Here is a 7,803-nt window from a genome sequence, read left to right on the forward strand (position 1 = left end):
AAACTGGTACTTGCCACCAAAGAAAAGCATGCTCGAAGATAGATAAATTCAGCAGCGCTGGTGGAGAGCCTCTTCAAATGCAGTCGCTGCATGCGAAACTGCCACTCCTGTTCGGGCTTTTATAGTCACAGCAAACACTGTACCACCATCAGCAGATGACACAACATTCTCCAGGCACAGATCCATGGTCTTTCGAGATCGATGGATGACTATCTAGTACGTTGGAATAGTGAACCTCAGTTGCTATACTAAAATTTCTAAGACATCATTAGAAGGTACTTTGTTATTATGTGTCTGTGCGCGCAATGTAATGGAGAATTCCGTTTATAAAATTAAAGGATTTCTCTAGTTTTCTTCATGTTCTCTTCATGAAATTATGAGATGTCGTCATCATCACTTCCGGTCAATGTACTTTTTTTTTGCCCCTAAACTGCATTTTAATCGAAAAAAAAACCAGGGTAAGGAGACTACACCCGTGTGGATTAGAGGCTGGAGCACGTCTGTGAATGAAAAATATTAAATCTCACACGATTTGGTATGGTTTTCCTATTTTAATCCTTTCTACTATAGGTACTTAATTTATCGATCTTGAAAGGATGAAAGGCAAAGTCGACCTCGGCGGAATTTGAACTCAGAACGTAAAGACGAACAAAATACCGCTAAGCATTTTGCCCGGCGTGCAGACGATTCTGCCAGCCTTGTTTAATTTTTTATTTTAATGCATCAACAATAATTTTCAGTTGTTCTACGCTATATATGTTTGTATATGAGTTGATAACTATAAAAGAAGGGAACTAAAGTAAAGACAAGAGGTTCTAGATTTGAAAAGGAAGGTGAAGAGAGAGAAAGGAACAGAGAAGGCAAACACATACAGACTGAGATAAGAAGGAAGGGTGTAGGGAGAAAAAGGAAGAAGTGGAGAAACAAAAAGAGTTAGAAAAACTGGAGCACAGAATCGTGAAAAGACGGAGAAAAATTATTAACTGTATGGGAGCAAAAGGGTGGATTGAGAGGGTAACAGAGAAATGGAAGTTTGAAACAAATAGAGGTGCATTCATACAGAGAGAAATACAAACTGAGAGCTTGAGAAAGGAGAGAAACGAAGGTGAAAAAAGAAACAGAGATAAGTGGGGACTTGGGAACCAAGGCTGATAGAGATAAATAAAAAAAATAATAAATCAGAAAAAGGAGGGATGCTGATTTGAATACAGTAAGAAAGAAAGAGAGGCGGAGAGACAGACTGATAGACAGTAACAGAGACAAGTAGACAGATAGAGACAGGTAGATAGAGGAGGAGAAAAAATATAGAATAAAATTGACCAAATTATGCAGGAAATGTTTACAATATGTAAGCAGATGTGTGTGTGTGTGTACGTACGCGTGCGTAAGTGTGTGGGCGTACGTGTGTGTGTGTATGTGTGTGTGTGTGTTTGTATGTGTGGGGGTATGTATATATATATATATATATATATATCCTCAATGCTCATATGATGATATATATATATATATGTACATATGGGCAGAGAGAAGTGAGAATGTGAAAGAGCCAGTGACTAACCTACCCATCCAAACCGGAACGTGAATATATAATGTTGGAGTGGGGAATGAGCGAGAGGGAGAGAGAGGGGGAAAGGGTAAGAGGTAAGAGGGGAGAGGGAGAAAGAGAGAGAGGGAGGTGGAGGAAGAGAAAGAGGGAAGAGGGAGGAAGGGAAAGTGGGAAGAGGGAGGAAGAGAGAGGGGAAATTAGAGAAGAGGGATAAAGAGAAAGTATGGTGTTGTTTACCAGCGAGAGACAACTATGGGACATCACCTAAAAAAAAAGAAAAAAGAAGAGAAAACGAGATACAAGAATACAAAATGAGAGGTATTATTTGCAATGAGATGAACGTGTGTCACTGACAATATAGCATAACGTTATCTGAACATCAAACATAAGAGACAACAAACCTGCCTACCCTTTCTCCTGACTTCGTATCGACTGGCAAAACTGGCCAGTGGCATTACAGACAGCGGAGTGAAGCAAGGAGACCAGACGAACGCCAAAGGATTCAAGCTATTAAACCCACCAGGTCATACCTCTACATCGGTAGGTTTCTGTCTCTCATTTTTCTCTTTTTTTTCTTTTTTACTTTTTTTTTTACATTTAGTCTTTAACCTTTTACTTATTTCAAGTCATCGAACTACGGCCAAGCTGGGGCATCGCCCTGGAGGCTTTCCTTGAATAAATTGACATTAGTACTTTTTTTAAAAAGCTTGGTATTTATCTTATCTGTCTTTTTTTGCCAAACAGCTAAGTTGTAAGGGACGTAGACAAACAGATACCGATTGTCAAGCAATGGTGGAGAAAAAAGATGGGCACAGAGACATACATACATACAGACAGACAGACATACATGCATGCATACATACACACACACATATACAAATACGACTGGCTTCCATGAAGGTTCCGTCTACTAAATTCACTTACAAAGAATTGGGCGGGTCGAGGCTATAATAGAAAACATTTGCCTTAGGTACTGCGCTGTAGGACTGAACCTGAAACCACGTGATTGCAAAACAACCGTCGTAACCATACACCCATGCCTACATCTATAAACCCGTGCACCTTTCTCTAATATAACTAGAAGAAGCTGGGCTCATGACATTTGTAGATCCTTGAATTTTTTATTTATTAGAATATCTTGTAAAATAGTTTCCTGTTGATTTTCTCTCAGGATGCCAAAATTAAATTGTATCTCCGTCGGCTTCGACAATGAGTATTCAGTTGCTCCATCACCTATATTATTCTGCCTTATTGAATTAGTGTCTGGCTGGATGAGTATTCCACAGACACATGTACCTTTAACGAAATTCTCAGGCAGAATCAGTGTGACACAGTATGCCAAGACTGGACTATTTTAATTCCAGAAACAATCTATCCGACAGGCTTATACATCTCCCTTCCACTAACTTTCAATCACAGGACTTGAATCTATGGGAAAACAAGCCTGCATAGGATGACACGCGGTGAGATTGAACCCATGCCGTCATAATTGCGAAGAATAATTCTTAACCGATTGGCCATACTGCACCCCAGGCGCATCATTACCAACCACAAGTATCGGAATCTGTGGTGAAAATGGGTTCAGGGGAAGGATGAAAGGCAAAGTCGACCTCAACCGCATTTGAACTCAGAACGTAAAGACAGACGAAATACCACAAAGCATTTTGCCCGGCGTGCTAACGTTTCTGCCAGCTTGCCACCTTAGATTGATACTGCATTATTGCCACAAAATAGGGCAGTAGGTTGGGTTGATAAAATTGATAGTGTGGAGCTTACGTTCAGAGTTCAAATCCAGTCGGGATTTACTTTGCTTGTCCTCAACAACGATATTGTGGTCTTGTATCTAACTTAGACATCATTAACACACGATCCTTATACATGCATACTAAGCTCACTTCTTTAGCCGAACAAGATGGAGGGCTTCCACCGTTGTTTCTTCTGGTACTTATTCCAAATTGTCTTTCTTTTTCGAGTGGCTATTTCTACTGCGATAAAAGTTCGTCAGTTTACTTACCATGAAATGTGGTTAGACGTCCAACCTTCAAGTTGTCCTGCCTTTTCAAACGTCCACAAACCTCGTCAACTATTTAACTTCAAAACCTCATATCAGTTTTACATGTGTGTGTGTGTGTATGTGTGTGTGTGTCTATTATCTATATGAATGTCATAGGCCTTTTTTTTTATTTGCTAGCTTAACTTTATCAGAGAAGGAACAGCATGCCCATGACCCTTTCCAGGGCTTCGGTAACTTATGAGAGCAAGGGAGTAAGTTATCCTTTAACCAGATAAACCTTGGCCAAAATGCTTGCTTGCAGAGTGTATTCTGCTACAGACAGCGAAGGGGTAAGTAGGTATTATTGAACACAGCACAGGGAAAGAAGAGTTTCTAAATTTAGAAAACAGAATCAACGGAGACTGTTATAAGATCTATTCGCTGTTGGAGATATTTCGCCGATTCATTTAATAATTATCGGTAACGGATGATCGTCACTTAATACATATTTTACCAATCACTGAAATAAACAGAGCTGGCAACACGTTGTCTGTGTATCTGTGTGTGCATACGTACATGTGTATATATAAATTGTATGCGCATTTTTCCATATAAATATATTCCTTACCCCAGTTATCTCTTGTCTGTCTTTCTATTTCTATACCGAGACGATGTCCAACGTTCTTACAGTCAACATTTCTACCTCTGGAATAACTCACTCTGAGGAAATTGGAGTTTAAGATTCTGATCTCCTCGAACAAAACTTGGTGACTATCCGTGCCACGCTTAAACTAGCTATAGAAACGTATATTTGTGTGTGTGTGTGTGTGTATGTGTGTGTGTGTGTGTGTGCGCGCGCGCGCGCGTGGACATCTAGCAATTGGAGGTCCATTAAATTTTAAATCTTAATTGTTGATATGACATGGTATGTCATAAGTGTCTGTATATTGTCTTTTTTGTCATTTTGGTTATAAAATAAACAGATTGATCAACGGAATATAGTGTTTGCAAGTTGATGAGTACCACATATTCCCCTCCATTTTCTTATTGCTATATAAATTTAGGGTTTAAAAAACCCTTTTACCCGCACCCACTTATTGCACTTGGTATAACACTAGTGTAACAGTGTAACAATAATTGGGTACCCTCCCAGTAGTATATTGGATATATATTATTCCTTAGTGGGTTGGATTCACAACCCCTAACTTTCTTGGATTATGTATATATATATATATATATATATATATATATATGTTTATAACATACATACATACATACATACATATATACATACATACATACATACATGTGTGTGTGTGTGTGTGTGTGTGTGTGTGTGTGTGTGTGTGTGTGTGTGTGCGCGCGTTTGTGTCTATTTGTCTCCCACCACCGCTTGACAACCGGTGCTGGTTCGCCAAAAGGACAGATAGAATAAGTACCAGGTTTAATAAAGAAAATAAGTACTGGGGTCGATTAGTTTGACTAAAAAAATCTCGTTTGGATTAGTTAAGGACATACAAACATACATACATGCATGCATTATCTGTAATGTAGACAAGGAACACCACCGCGATGCAGCATGATTAAATGAACTATGAAGTGAGTATTGTGCAAATTCCTCTCCCAAAACACATAACATCACCAATGAAACAGCCCTGACAGTTATTATGAAACTACCGAATGGAAAATCACCTGGGAGAGGCCTGATAGTTGGCTACAGTACAAAAAAAACTCACGTTCTACAGAGAAATTCTCACAAACCTATTTAAAAAAAAAAACAATGGACGTTGAGCTAGATATACAGATTGGCTAACAATAGAACCCATATGGCCAAAACCTATAGGCTCATAACATGCTTGAATGTTATATATAAACTGTACACAGGTTGTCTGAATATTTTTCTCCTAGATGACTGCCAAACAAATGGTGTGAAGACTGATGAATAAACAGGAAGAAAGAAAGGAGCCTGGGGCTCTGCTGAACAGTTCCTCCTCGACAAAAATGTTCTTAAGGAAGCCAAACATCTCTGTAATCTCTATGCCTCATTCTTGGATGATAAACCACTACACCTAACCAAAGTGCCAGTTGCTATAGTGAATACTATAGACAGACCACATGTTTCCACACAGTTATCACTGGCAACGCCTATTGTTATAAACAGAATTAAGTTATCAACAAGCATATTCCAGGGTGATAGTTTATCTGTAATGTTGTTTCTACTGGCAGTGAATCCTTTGTCAGCCCTGTTAACAAAATGCAAAAGGATACAAGCTGGAACAAGTAGAAAAGAATGAAATTAATGTCACCCACACAATTTTTGTAGATGACCTAAAGTTATATTCTGGTAATAGGATCAATATCAAGAGACAATTGGAACTAGTCACGTTTTCACGAGATTTAGGAATGGAGTCTAGGCAAGGTAAACGTTCATACATGATAGTCAGCCGAGGAAACATGCACATCAACGGCTTGTCTCTCTCCTCTATGTTTAATGATGAAAACTACAAATACCTCAGAATCGATGAGGAACTGCTGTACAGGCACTCTGAGAATACAAATGTCTCATGCGACCCAAAGGAGGCTGGGATAGCCTACCTAAACAGAAGCTTGGAGATGAAGCAGACATCATACCAACGAAAAGCAATGCATGGGTACATGCCCCGTAAGCTAGAGGGCAACAACAGCATTGACATGAAGAGTATACTCTCTTGGACCTGTAATAGATACACTACATCCCACCTAGAAGGATATGGCGTCGCTATCCGGGAACAGGAGAAAGACATTAAATACTTGATAAACAAGAGGGACAAATATAACACCAAACTCCACGCTGTGATAGAAAACGTCGGCTCTGTTATATCAGTATGGAAGATATCGCCCACGTCAACAGCAGTTATCCCAGATTGCCTACGAGATACTACCTGCTCCTGAGGCACGGCGTGTATGATATCCACAGGGAGGAATGTCTTGACTTATACATCAAAGGCATGTCAGAACCAGCAGGTATTCACAACTTTGAAAACAAAGAACACTCGTGGTTGTTGTTGTTGGCACTCCGTCGCTTACGACGTCGAGGGTTCCAGTTGATCCAATCAACGGAACAGCCTGCTCGTGAAATTAACGTGCAAGTGGCTGAGCACTCCACAGACACGTAATACCCTTAACGTAGTTCTCGGAGGTATTCAGCGTGACACAGAGTGACAAGACTGACCCTTTGAATTACAGGCACAACAGAAACAGGAAGTAAGAGTGAGAGAAAGTTGTGGTGAAAGAGTACAGCAGGGTTCGCCACCATCCCCTGCCGGAGCCTCGTAGAGCTTTAGGTGCTTTCGCTCAATAAACACTCACAACGCCCGGTCTGGGAATCGAAACCGCGATCCTATCACCGCGAGTTCGCTGCCCTAACCACTGGGCCATTGCGCCTCCACAATACTCGTTGAACACACCAATAAAAACAGTAATTCGGTGCAAACATAACAGACCTGATATTGAACTGTTGTAGAGGTCAGCTGCCCAGCGGATGTAAATGTATAATCAAAAGTCCAGGAAAAGAGAACATATATTGTGAATTAATGCAAGACTTAGAGCTCTCGTATGCCGACTATAAATCCTTATTTGTTTCTATCGTCATAGGTACATAGTTTATGTACCTACAAATTTGCACAAAAGACTAGAAATATTCGTTTCTACGAAGATAGAGCAAATGAAACTGGCGCGGATTTTACAAATTTAATCCATTAGCGGTATAGTGGAGATTTGTAAGACATTCCAAAAATTCCCTATTTGAGATTTTTTAGGTGAAAAGATGCACATACTCGACAGTTCAACCAACGCACCAACTCAATCACATGTTTACAAACACCAGGAATTCTCTTAAATGCAAGTATAGGAGTGTATCCGTGTTTGGAGATAGTCATATGTGAGAGGTGAGAATGGTATGAGTAGTTTTTATAGAGGGGAAAGTGCGTATGTACAAGTGTGTGTGTGTGTGTGTGTGTGAAGCGAGCGGGCGGACCGGTGAGGTACAAGTGGAGGAATGTGAAGAGTGTGATAGAAGTGTATGCAAGTTAAGAGAAACCAGAGAAAAATAATTACAATACAAACCACTGGTAAAAAAAAAAATTACGAGTTCGGTGAGAGAAGTTATTTAACAACTTCTCAAAGAAACAAACAAACAAACAAACAAACAAACTTTATATATACATATGTGTGTGGCTGTATGTGTGTATATATGTAGATATATATATATATATTTATATATATA

The 7,803-nt window shown here is 39.6% G+C and overlaps 1 protein-coding gene across 1 annotated transcript in view; it reads left to right on the top strand.

The window, feature by feature from the left end:
- The first annotated feature begins 1,871 nt into the window (after positions 1–1,871).
- Positions 1,872–7,803, top strand: part of LOC106869609 (mucin-5AC) — a 22,653-nt gene continuing 16,721 nt past the window's right edge. Inside the window, exon 1 of the mRNA XM_014915417.2 lies at positions 1,872–2,086. The gene's annotated coding sequence lies outside the window, so the exon portion shown is untranslated. The remainder of the gene's footprint in view (positions 2,087–7,803) is intronic.

The sequence above is a fragment of the Octopus bimaculoides genome, chromosome 18, assembly GCF_001194135.2.
Source record: "Octopus bimaculoides isolate UCB-OBI-ISO-001 chromosome 18, ASM119413v2, whole genome shotgun sequence".
In the NCBI taxonomy this organism is placed as follows: domain Eukaryota; kingdom Metazoa; phylum Mollusca; class Cephalopoda; order Octopoda; family Octopodidae; genus Octopus; species Octopus bimaculoides.